At 35.4% G+C, this 13432-nt stretch overlaps 1 long non-coding RNA gene across 1 annotated transcript in view; it reads right to left on the bottom strand.

Moving 5' to 3' along the window:
* Positions 1-5739, bottom strand: part of LOC146997715 (uncharacterized) — a 54949-nt gene extending 49210 nt beyond the window's left edge. The window contains exon 1 of the long non-coding RNA XR_015040801.1: positions 5419-5739. This is a non-coding gene — a long non-coding RNA (uncharacterized LOC146997715). The remainder of the gene's footprint in view (positions 1-5418) is intronic.
* Between the last annotated feature and the right edge of the window lie 7693 nt (positions 5740-13432).

The raw sequence follows: 13432 nt of genomic DNA, 5'->3' as shown, positions 1-13432 counted from the left end.
GTATAGCCAATTTCTTACACTACCGTCAAAAGTAAGTAATTTTATTTTTGGGTAACGTAATAAAGTGTTCGACTGCGAAACAATGTTCAAATTTTCGGAACAGCTTTAGTATAGCCCACCTTCAAAGTTTGGCGAATTTGGTTTGGCGCCAAGGCACATGAAATACGTTGTTTTGAAAAATGGTTGCCATCCAGATTTTCGACGAAACTCCGTGTTTAAAAAAATGGTAGCCATCTTGATTTCACCAGAAATCGTGGATAATAGAAATAAGTTTATGACTGTTATACACGGTTTTAAGAGAAAGAAATATTAAGCAATGATTAATAAAAATGATTAAGGTTAAAAGGATGTAATTTTAAAAACAATACCGGAAACCTTTAGCTATTTCACCTTTTAATAAATAATTTGGTGTGACGTCACAATGTATTCTCCATGCTACGCGTAATTTGTATTTTCTCTTTAAAAAAAAAATGAATTGTTTATTATTGTAAATTAACATCAAATTCTTTAAATTTACATTTCTGAGCTTAGGCGTAACTGAAAATAAGTATAATAAATTGTTTATATTTAAAATTATCATGATACAGTAAGCGAATTCTACCAGTTATTACAACGATAAAGAACGTCGCAGTCTCTCATACTTGTATTTCATACAGCTTCCATATTTTCAAAGATTTTTAAGCTTTAGCATTTATACAAATAAAAAAAAGTTTTTTTTAATTAATACTCTGGAACATATCAATTTTATCATATTTACAAATTAACGTTTTGCTACGTAACAACATAATCCCTTATATACCAATAAGTAGACAATTTTAATTATTTTCTAAAAATTTTAAACTTCACATCAATGAAAAACAGGTTCTTAAATTTCTAAATCACATTATATTCTCTGTAGGCAGGCATACTAGAATTCTACACATAAATAAATAAAAAATTTAATTTCTCGCAATGAAAGAAAATATTATAAGAAAATAAATACTACAAATTAGGAACACTAAGCAATGTTTCACATACACACACACATACAGTGTCTCACAAAAGTGATGGGACACTTGTGCTTTACAAAAGGAAACTGTAGTAAAATAAATTAAAAAAACATGTAAAAATTTTTTGTGGGTATGTTTTATACTTAAATTTAGTAACAATTACTACATAACATACATTTTCTCAAAATATTAAAATATCAATTTAATAAAAATACAATTGTTTAGAACGAAGCAAAAAATGGCTCACATAAGTGATGGGACACTTACTTTTCCATCAAATATTTATCCAAAAATTTTACTTTATAAAAGGTTTTAATATTTTGTTGGATTTCCTTTTACTTTTAAAACATGATTTAATCTTCTTGGGATGGATTCGACTAATTTTTTTGCGATTTCTGGAGTGATTTTACCCCATTCTTCTTGAAGCACCGATTTTAATAAATTGTCTATCCTGGGTTTTCTCCACACCAAGATTTTACCGTCAGAATCAAATATATTAAATTTACTCTCATCAGCAAATATAACTTCATTCCAGTAATCAGAATTCTTATTTATGTTGGATTTTGCGAAAGCCAGTCTGAGGTTTTTTTCTTTTCACTCATGAAGAATTTTTTCCTAGCTGCTCTACCGTGATATCCAGCAAATCGAATTACTCTTCCAATAGTCTCAGGATTAACAATTACTCCATATAATGCTTGTAAATCAGCAGCAACTTTGGGAGCACTCATTCTTGGATTTTTTTTAATATTTCGAACGATAATTCGCTTTAGTCCATTGGATAGCTTTGATGGTCGGCCAGATCTTCTTTATCCTGAATCATATGATTCTTTTTATATCGTTTAATGATATTAAAAACTGTTGAATGACTCAGGTTAACGGTTTCAGCAGTTTATCTAATAGAATTTCCACGTTCAATATGCAACTTAATAACTAATTTTCGAATTTCAGGCAAAGTTTCTTTTCGTTTAGCATTCATGGCTGCACAGAGGTAAAAAACACAAAAATTCCAAAACAAACTGGAAAGACATACTGCAGACGATTGCGATAAATTATTGCCAATTGCTTTGAGTAAAAATAAAAACCCAAAAAAATATTTTTATTGCTTACTTCAGACGATTTTTGTTGCATAGTACGTATCTAATGGTGTCCCATCACTTATGCGAGCCATTTTTTGCTCCGTTCTAAACAAATGTATTTTTATTAAATTAATATTTTGAGAAAATGTATGTGATGTAATAATTGTTACTAAATTTAAGTATGAAACACACCCACAAAAAATTTTTACATGTTTTTTTAATTTATTTTATTACAGTTTCCTTTTGTAAAGCACAAGTGTCCCATCCCTTTTGTGAGACACTGTATTATCAAAGAACTCATATTATCAAGTGCGATTACGATTGCAAACACTACGTATTATAATAATGAGGTAAAAGTTACTTATAGGGTCAAAGTTTACAGTTTTGCTACTGTTGGGTAGATCGTCGGGCTATCGATATATATCTCGAAGTCGGAAAGCATTATAAACATATCAAAACCAAAACATTAAAATACAATTTAAATGAAAAATGATGTCTTAAATATAATTCACAATTAAAACAACAATACAAATTTAAAATACACAAACGATATGTTAAACATTGCATATAAAATACGTTACATTACAGCTCGTCATCACACATTATCTCGTTTTCCTTTGTAAACAACGATCCATATTCGCCCGAAAAACATCAAAGCTCGGTTCCATGTACACATCCATCTATTTCCACCTTAAAAATATCAGAGAATTGCACAACCTCGGCATTGCGCACTATATTGGCTCTGCCCATGTACACATCGATCTATTTTCACTTAAAAAAACATCCTATATTAGCACAAACTAGGCGCCGCGCACAACCTCGGCATTGCGCACTACATTGGCTTTGCCCATGTACACATCGATCTATTTTCACTTAAAAAACATCCTAGAATTGCACAAACTAGGCACCGCGCACAAACTCGGCATAGCGCACTATATTGGCTTTGCCCATGTACACATCGATCTATTTTCACTTAAAAAACATCCTAGAATTGCACAAACTAGGCACCGCGCACAAACTCGGCATAGCGCACTATATTGGCTTTGCCCATGTACACATCGATCTATTTTCACTTAAAAAAACATCCTAGAATTGCACAAACTAGGCACCGCGCACAACCTCGGCATAGCGCACTACATTGGCTTTGCCCATGTACACATCGATCTATATTCACTTAAAAAAACATCCTATAATTGCACAAACTAGGCACCGCGCACAACCTCGGCATAGTGCACTACATTGGCTTTGCCCATGTACACATCGATCTATTTTCACTTAAAAAAAACATCCCAGAATTGCGCAAACTAGGCACCGCGCACAACCTCGGCATAGCGCACTACATTGGCTATGCCCATGTAAACTTGGATCTATTTTCACTTAAAAAAACATCCTAGAATTGCACAAACTAGGCACCGCGCACAACCTCGGCATTGCGCACTACATTGGCTTTGCATATGTACACATCGATCGATTTTCACTTAAAAAAAAATCCTAGAATTTCACAAACTAGGCACCGCGCACAACCTCGGCATTGTGCACTACATTGGCTTTGCCCATGTACACATCGATCTATTTTCACTTAAAAAAACATCCTAGAACTGCACAAACTAGGCACCGCGCACAACCTCGGCATTGCGCACTACATTGGCTTTGCCCATGTACACATCGATCTATTTTCACTTAAAAAACATCCTAGAATTGCGCAAACTAGGCACCGCGCACAACCTCGGCATTGCGCACTACATTGGCTGTGCCCATGTACACATCGATCTATTTTCACTTAAAAAAAATCCTAGAATTGCACAAACTAGGCACCGCGCACAACCTCGGCATTGTGCACTACATTGGCTTTGCCCATGTACACATCGATCTATTTTCACTTAAAAAAACATCCTAGAATTGCGCAAACTAGGCACCGCGCACAACCTCGGCATTGCGCACTACATTGGCTGTGCCCATGTACACATCGATCTATTTTCACTTAAAAAAAATCCTAGAATTGCACAAATTAGGCACCGCGCACAACCTCGGCATTGCGCACTGCATTGGCTTAGCCCATGTATATAGCGATCTCTTTTTACTTAAAAATCAGAAATTGAATAAACACTGCATTGCTCATATACTAAGAAATCTTCTTTCACTTAAAAGAAATCGGAGTATTGCAGAAATGCGCGCATAAGCAACTCCATTGATTCGCGTTGGAAAAAAAAAAAAAATAAGTTTCTAGAAAAATTGAGCTTACTACAGGCGAATCAAGATCCTAGCCTAATTGATTTCTCAGCCGTACATTTCTTGCAAATACTACCATTCGATGACTTTTTCTGACTAACTAATCAGCATGGTATCTTACATTTTTCACAGAAAACGTTATCCTTCAGTAATCGACAATCCATCAAAAATCCTCTAAAAGGTTCATACTTTATTGTTAATTCATACATAAAATATCTGTTCCCAAAATTTTACGCTTGTTTGAAAACTCCCACCTTAAATTTTCCTTTATAATCTCCTGATATTTAATTACAACATCACTAACAGCAGTTTTACAGCAAGCAATAACTAAACGCAAAAATATCACCTCAAGTAGCCAAAAATATATATACAAAATAGTATTCACGGTATCTGACCGTTAAACAATCGCCAATAACAGTGTTATGAATTGTGTATTTAGATATTAATTTTAGTAGAATTCTGATTTAAAATGTTGTATTTCCTCCTGCAACGCAGCGTGAGACAAATTTTAAGAGAAATCTATACCGGAAAAGTAAGAATACAGGGCACGTGCATTAAACTTTGAGTAAACGGATATGTCGGTAATTTGTATTGAATTTGAATAAATGTAACTGACTACTAAATTAGCTGTAACCGTAATTCCATCCTCTTGTTTACACTGCGTTTGGCTAATTGTATGGGTTACCAGATCATATCATTTATCGCCGCTCTTGGTGATATTTTTTTTGTTTAAAATTCCAGGTGGGCTATACTAAAGCTGTGCCAAATTTTCATTTTTAGAAGATAATTGTTCACTCACTAGTGTTTCTAACTTCTGTTTTAAAGATCTCCATCGATCAATATACATTTCTGACTCATCTACCGCTTTCTCTATTTCGGTATCGGAAGTATTTTCAGAATACAACAAATGTTTATATTTCTCTTCACATGCTATCATTAATAAAGCTTTTTCTTCAATTAGCTTTAATTTATTAATTTTATCAGCACGATTTAATTTGATTTCTTCCTCATCAAAAGTATTACATGCTCGAGTAAACAACCTTCTAAGTTGCTTTCTATCTTTCAAAACAATATCCATAATGCACAAAGAATAAAAGAAAATATAAAAATATTTTTTCACTCACTCTTAAAAATGCAGCCGTAGTCCTGTCTCTTGGACGCCAGATATCCCGTTTTACCTTCGATATCAGAAGAATTATGATGGAAAATGAGTATACAATCAATTATCCAATGAAAGACATCTCGTCACAACACAAACAGTTTAATATTACGATTCTATTTACAAGTCTAATTAAGTGTTAGTTTTAGCTTTGACACCTCAAAGCAATACTCAGAACATAAATGGCATAAAATATTACTCATTAGTTTTTAAATACTCACGAAAAACATCTCAAAACGTCATTATTCTCATTACTTAAAAACGAAAGTAAACAATAGAACAAACTCGAAAACGTAGATGTAAAAACTCAACTGTTGCCAATCGCGATTTACTAAATTACATCAAAATAAAGATAATAATCAGGTAGAGGTTCCACTTCACATCGAGAATTCGCGGATTAGCTTTCTTTAGCTGTTTTGAATTACGTTCTATTGTACATTTGAGTAGTTAAAAGATAACTACTGTGAGATATTGTGAGATACTGTGAGATATAATGCTGCATGATAATTTGAGAAAATTTAAGCATTTTTGTTGTAATAATAATAAATTTTTGTTCATATTTCATCGGACTTGTGCATTCATTTCATAACGAACCCGTACGCACGCAACAATTTTTGGTGTCAGAAGTGGGATTTGAATGCCAATTACAAGAGCGATGGAAGAGCAGTTAAGACAGCTGATATCATCCTTTGCTGCATTTAAAGAGGAAATGAAAACGGGCCAGCAAGAAATGAAAGATGAGATGAAATCTGGTCAGGAAAAGATGGAAGCTGGTCAAAAAAAGTTGGAAGCTGGTCAAGTAACTTTTAAAGAAGACATAAAAGCTGTACAAGAAAAGATTGAAGCAGGTCAAGGCGAAATGAAAAGAGAAATAACCTGCGTAATAGAAAGTAAATTTGAGGCTATGGAAGACAGAATAGGAGCTGTCGAAAATAAAGTCGAGCAAACAGAGGACAGAGTTTCGGCCGTGGAACAACGAATAGGTTACAGAGTTGATTCAGTCAAAGAAGAAATAGAAGGAAGAGTTTGTTCCGTTAAACAACAAATCGAACAACAAATTGATGAGAGAGTTTCTGCAGTTGCCAAAGAAACGGATACGTTAAAGAAATTCGTAGCGTCGGCAAGGAGCAGTAGTGATGATTTTAAATTCTTACCGATGCCTGTTCGTCCACCTCTGAAGGTATCCACATATGATGGGAAGACAACCTGGCAAGTGTATAAGACCCAATTTTCTATAGTTGCGGATGCGAATGTATGGGATTCCCACGCTAAGGCCTGTCATCTCGCAGCGGATATACTGCAGACGCTTCCCGAAAACCAAAGACTTGACTTCAAAGCTCTATCCGGCGCATTGGAGCTGCGCTTTGGCGAGAAATGTTTGAAAGAGTACAACAGGCTTCAACTAAAATTCCGTCAACAGAAGCCCACCAAAACACTTCAGGAGCTCGCCACGGATGTTGAAAGGCTGTCACATCACGCCTTTTCGGAGTGCCCGACAGAAACAAGAGAAATCCTGTCGCTGCAACATTTCATTGATGGCATCCGGGATGCTGAAATACAGAAAGCTCTGCGAATGATAGATGTGAAGGACATAAAAAGCGCTCTGTTGTACGCAGTAAAAGTTGAGGCAGCCCAGCAAGCAACTCGTAGAGATCGCTACCCAGTCAGAGCTGTGCGAGTCCACGAGCCAGTGGATCAATTGATGGCTCGTTTAGATGATTTATCCAGACAAGTTGATGCTTTGATACGGAGTAGCAGTGAGAACAAAGTGGCTGAAAGGTGTTGGAGATGTGGTTCTGAAGGTCACCTACGACGGCATTGCAGAACACCCCAGGGCACGGATAATAAAACGAATGAGTTGACAAGACCAGTGAATGCTTTAAGACGGAATAGTGGTGAAAAGAAACCGACCCTAAAGTGCTGGAATTGCGGTGTTGAAGGACACATACAAAGAAACTGCAGAACACCCCGAGGTACGGAAAATAAGACCATTTCCCAGCAAAGACGCAGTAAACAAATTAGTGACCATATCGAGGAACGGAGGTTGCCAGATAACGAAAAACCTTGTTTTAAAGCGCTTAAAATTTATACAGTAAGTGGCAACAGTAACGGACTGTCCATTAATGGGAATATCGATGGAGTTCCTTGCAATATGATCTTTGACACAGGATCTAATGTTACCATCATTAGGAAAGATTTAGCTGAACAGTTTAAAGATAAACTTATTTGGACGCCATCCTGTGTTACCCTTCAGACTGCGTCTGGTGATAAGATCGACATAACTGGAAAGTTAAACGTAAGCATCACATTTGGAAGCGCCGCCTACCATCACACGGCATATGTGGCGATATTACAGACCCATGCATACTCGGATTGGACTTTTTAAGAAAATACAATTTTTCCTTAGACTTGAAAAACAACAAACTGCTTTCAGGATCTCAAGACATGACTATCCATCCTAAGAAGGGATCTTCACCTGGAAATGCCGACGCTTTGTCCGAAAGAACCAGCTCGAGAAACTGCCGAAATCATGCTAGGGTCGAAAAGAAACGCAAGACTACCAACTATTCTCCATCACCAGATGCTCTTCGGTCGTAACCTTCGTCTGCCTTGTGATCTATTGTTTGGTCGCCCTCCGGATGCTCCTTCATCGTCTGAGGAATATATTCAAGATCTCCAGGCCCGGTTTGAAGTGATGCACAACTTGCACGAGAGCGAGTCAACTTGGCGACGGAGAAGATAGAGACCCGCTACGACACAAGAGCTACTGAACATCAATTCCACGAAGGAGACAAGGTGTAGTTGTGGAATCCGACTCGACGGAAAGGACTTTGTCCGAAATTACAGTCACCTTGGGATGGCCCGTACACAGTCCTAAAAAGGCTGAATGACGTCGTGGTTCGGATTCGTAAGTCTTCGAACTCTAAACCTAAAGTCGTTCATTACGACAGGTTAGCTCATTACTATGGCCATAGTACATAATGTAAATAATTGTAAATAGTATAAGACCATGGTCCTTTTTGTTTTTAAATATGTATTTGATTTGATTTGTATTTAGTATTTGATTTGTATTTGATAGCATTTGATTTGTTTTATTTATTGCATTTATTCTTCATGTTGTTTATTATCGTAATGTGATGCTTATTATTGCATTTATGCCACAGTTGTAAGTTTGGCTTCCTGTCCAGGGATTGTACTGCCCGGGACGTGCAGTCCTTGGGAAGGGGGCAGTGTTACGAATTTGGTATTTAAAAAGCTAATGTTAGTTCAATTGTAAATTAAATAGTTTTATTTCTAGCGCATTGCAGCGCGTGACGAATATTAAAAGAAGAAAGCTAAGCCGGAAAATTAAAAATACAAGAGCACGTGCATTTAACATTAAATAAATAAATATATCTTTTTGACTTCAAGAAAGTACTGGAAAATTCTCGCGCGTGATTTTAAAATCTTATAAATAGGAGGAAAACCTCTCAGTTCGGAGTAGTTGCTTGATTTGTTGTTGTTTAGAAAATTGCTCTTGTTGATTGTAGAGAATTCGCGGATTAGCTTTCTTTAGCTGTTTTCAATTGCGTTCTATTGTACATTTGAGTAGTTAAAAGATAACTACTGTGAGATATTGTAATACTGTATGATAATTTGTGAAAATTTAAGCATTTTTGTTGTGATAATAATAAATTTTTGTTTATTTTTCATCGGACTTGTGCATTCATTTCATAACGAACCCGTACGCACGCAACAATACTAATTGGTTTATAGCTTGAAGTTTCGTGGATTTTTTCCTGGTTTTAAGATCGAAATTATTAGAGGATGCTTCCACTATTGTGGATAATAGCAGCATTTTCTGCAGGTATTAAATATGTTAGCTAAAAGAACGAGACATCTTGAGGGGAGAGCTTTTAATGTTTGTTTGTTAATTCCATCGTAACCGCGAGCTTTCTTAGCTTTAAGTTTCTTGATAATTTTCTGTATTTCTTCGGGGGAGATGAAAGGAATGAAATTTGATGTTTCTCTTGATTTAATAATATTTACAGTACTTTTAACTTCTTCTTTGTGCTGTAAGTCATTTGGGAGATTTGATTTAAAAGTTTCGTCAAGCAGATTAGCGAGGATATTAGCAATATCTATTTCCAAGTAATAAGTCGTTTCCATGTGACATATTGGTGAGATGTGATTGATCCTCTCTTTCCTGATGGAATTCGCGATTTTTCAGACTGTCCCTATCTATATTTTCTAGCAAGTTTTCCCAGCCTTCTGTACGATGGTTATTTATATCTATAATAATTTTTCTATTTAGATAATTAATTCTTCTTATGGTGGGATCTTGGGTGAGATTATATCTTTTCTTTAATCTACTGCTTTCTTTGATTGTATTTTTAATTGAGTCCGGCAGCTGGTGCGGAGTGAACTTTTTACAAACATAAGAAGAAATTTTAATGGCTTCTTGAAATCTTAGAGTAAGTGTGTCAATTGCATTTTCTATATCACCGCAATGATGGAGGGCTGAATAACAGGCAGATTCTTTAATTTCTCAGTGGAATTATTCCAGTTTACTTTTGCGCTGATTTTTGGCAGTGGTAGTAAAAACAGTAAAAGTCAAAATTGGTAAAGTAAAAATTTATGGGGAAATGATCGGAGGATAATTCCTATTTTACATCCAGATAAAGAGTCTGTGAGAGATTTTTTAGGAGTACTATATCCAGAATATCCCTGTTGTTATGTGAAGAGTGAGTATAAGAATCAGGAGCTATGAGTCGAATATTGTTTGTCTGTACATAGCTTTTTAGGAGTCCATTTCTTTTATTTTTTCTGGTATTCTAGGAACGATTTTTTGCGTTTAAGTCTCTTGCAATAATTATAGGATAGTTTGTTGGTGTGAATAAGTTCAAGTCTTGTAATTTGATATCATTCGGTGTGTTATATGCAGCGATTATAAGGAAGTTCTCATTAGTTGCACTATTTGCAAGAATAGCAGTATATTCCATGAATGTAGTTCTTGGTAATTTGATGGTGTTATATTTGATATGATGTTTGATTAGGACCGCGGTACCGCCTCTTCTATTTTAAAGTCTATCGTTGCGTATAACATTGTATCCGTACGGTTTTAATTTGGCGCAAGGACGCAAGTGCGTCTCATTTAATAGCATTATATCAAAGTCATGTTTAGACATCAAAACCTAAGAGTTTTTTTTTTTTTTTTTTTTTTTTTTTTAAGATGCCGTTGGCATTAAAATTAGAGATTATGAAAAAGCATTCAGTTGCTTCAATCAGGGTAGTGCCGGAAATTCTTCCTGGTTAAGTTTAAAATTTTGTTTTTACTCATTTGCTGTGGGTTGTGGTTCAGTTTCCCTGCTATGGGAATATTTTGCACAACCTTTATAAGATGAAACGTCACTTCCATCACAAAGTGCGCAGCGCGCTGGTAAGTCTTCTTTCTTCTGTTTGCAAAGTTAGGTCTCATGAGGGCTTGCACATTTTAAGCAGAGTGTTTTTATAGTTATATAAAACCCTAGTATGACAATAGCGCTGGCGCTTGTAACATTGCACGGGGCCAGGCTTTTTCTTATAATTTTTAAGAATTATGTCAAGGCCTCTTAATTTTTCTAAGCGATAATTTTTTTTGCCTTCTAGATTTTTTTTAGTTTTTACTAAAAAGAGAGGTACATTTACGATCTGTCCGTCTTGATAACTAGTGATTTGACGTACTTTAAATACTGGAATTCCTGATTCTGTGATTTCTTTTTGTGTAGATTCAATTTTTGTGGCACGAGGAACCTTTTACTGACCACTTTCATTGGTTTGTCCGAATTTACTAAATAAGTATGGAATGACTCTCTTTCTGACTGAAGCATTTTTTGTTAAATAGAAAAAAATTGTTTGTATTTTAGATACTTTATTCCATTATAACTTAAACTTAACTGACTCACTGTGGTGCCAGATAAAAAAAAAAAAAAAAAAAAAAAAAATCAAATATCAAATAATTCAAAACATTCAAAATCTATTTCATAATAATCAAATATCATATCGACATTCTTATAAATATTCGTATATCGAATCTATCAATCAATCGTATATCATATCTATCAATCAATCGTATAGTGGTATAGTACAATTTAACTTTTTAGGTTTGCGTTGTGAGTAACCTATGTAAAGGGAAAATCAATAACTCCAAATTCAATTAAACTCCATGTTTCTTAAAAGCCTCCCGGCTCAAACAAATGGAGGGACATGACAGACCACAGTAAATTATACGCAGCATAAATACACAAATGCCATTAAATTTTAAACACACATTTATTAAATTCTTGACTATTTTATATAATTAAATAATGGATAACTGATCAGTATCCTACCACATATTTTCCAAGTCAAAATAACACATAATACTACACCAAATTACAGCTTACATTAATTAAGATTAACATTGTTTTTTTTTTCAAATTAATTAGGTGTAACAAAATTTAATCCTCCAAATAACAGTTTCTTATTAATTAGAAAGTAACGTTTTTCTAGCTCACAAAATTCAGTAGGTGAAACAAATTTTAATCCTCCCAAAACTGGCTTTCACTTGAAATTATAAATAAGTTCTCAATTTTTTAACTGTAATATTTAATTTATATAAGCAATAACAATATACTGGTAGATAAATCACTATTAACCGTTCTGCATTTGGGAAAACTAAGAAAGAGAGAGAGAATATATACTTAAAAAAAATTTCACTCACAGATGGAAAACAGTTTTTCCTGATTAGCCGGATCCTTAGTGTCCAATCCACATGGAAATGAGCCAAGCCCATTTTTCTTTACTGTCCATTAGGTGGGAACCAATAGTCCAATTTAGAAGGATCTTTTATCTGTCCATTAGGTGGGAACCAATAGTCCAATTTAGAAGGATCTTTTATCTGTCCATTAGGTGGGAACCAATAGTCCAATTTAGAAGGATCTTTTATCTGTCCATTAGGTGGGAACCAATAGTCCAATTCAGAAGGATCTTTTTTCAATTCAATAACAGGTAGCTGAATATACACCAGTTTTTTAGCACAATCACGTGCATCATCGAAGCGTCGAGGCAACATTTATGCTGAATGTTTCGGAAAAAGGCTCTTGGAGATTAACCGGCGATTCAGGTGAAGAGAGAAAACCTGTGCTATATTTTCTTGGTAGATTTTTCTCTATACTTCTCAATCAGCTCTCAGTAAAAATGCTCTTTGCAGCTCTCACACAGTTCTCCATACATCACGCAGGAAAATGTTCCTTGCATCTCGCACAAAACTTTTAAATATCCCGCAAAAAAGAAAACGGTACCCAGTCCCTCTTGCACAGGAAGCCCGCAGCAGAGCAAAGCGCCCCACGATCTTTCTTTCTCTTTGACATCGCGGCTGCTAAAAATTCACTCAAATCAAACTCCGCTCTCCGTCACCTGTCACCTGTACATCGCTCGCCCCGCAAGGGGGTAGCCCCGCAAAACTTTCTGCTTCTCCTTTCCTTTTCGCTCAGAAATCTCAATCAGAAAGATCTCTAGCCTGGTGCAAGCACCCAGGAAAACTCGGTTTCTCCGCCTCTGTGAGTTCATAGGCTTTCAAAAAAATCATAAAATTAAATCTTACCAATCCCGGAATTTTATGTTATTTAAATTGAGAAAATGACACACCCATGACGAATCAAACACCAGAAAATCTGACAATGCAATCCGAAAAACAGCTGCACATATAACGTGAGAAAAAAAATAGACCCCCCAACTAACAAGTGAAACTAAGCTTTTACGAAAATCCAATTACCAGCCACTCCCACTGTCTTGAAGTAATAAAACTGCAAACTTACAAAGCGACAGGAAAGCGCTTTCCGTTTCACACGCATTAGCTAAAAAGACCCTACTGCCTCCATTGTTAGTAGAAAAAAGGCTATAACCAATAAACCAGATGTGTTTCCTTGCAACCGTCTCTCGCCTTTGTTACAATTCCTACTCAAGAATAATGAGTTAAA

The sequence above is a fragment of the Stegodyphus dumicola genome, chromosome 4 (assembly GCF_044657685.1).
Source record: "Stegodyphus dumicola isolate Sdum_Otavi_A_Nest chromosome 4, ASM4465768v1".
Lineage (NCBI taxonomy): Eukaryota > Metazoa > Arthropoda > Arachnida > Araneae > Eresidae > Stegodyphus > Stegodyphus dumicola.
The sequence above is the reverse complement of the archived record's forward strand: the minus strand, read 5'-3'. Positions and strand labels throughout refer to the sequence as shown.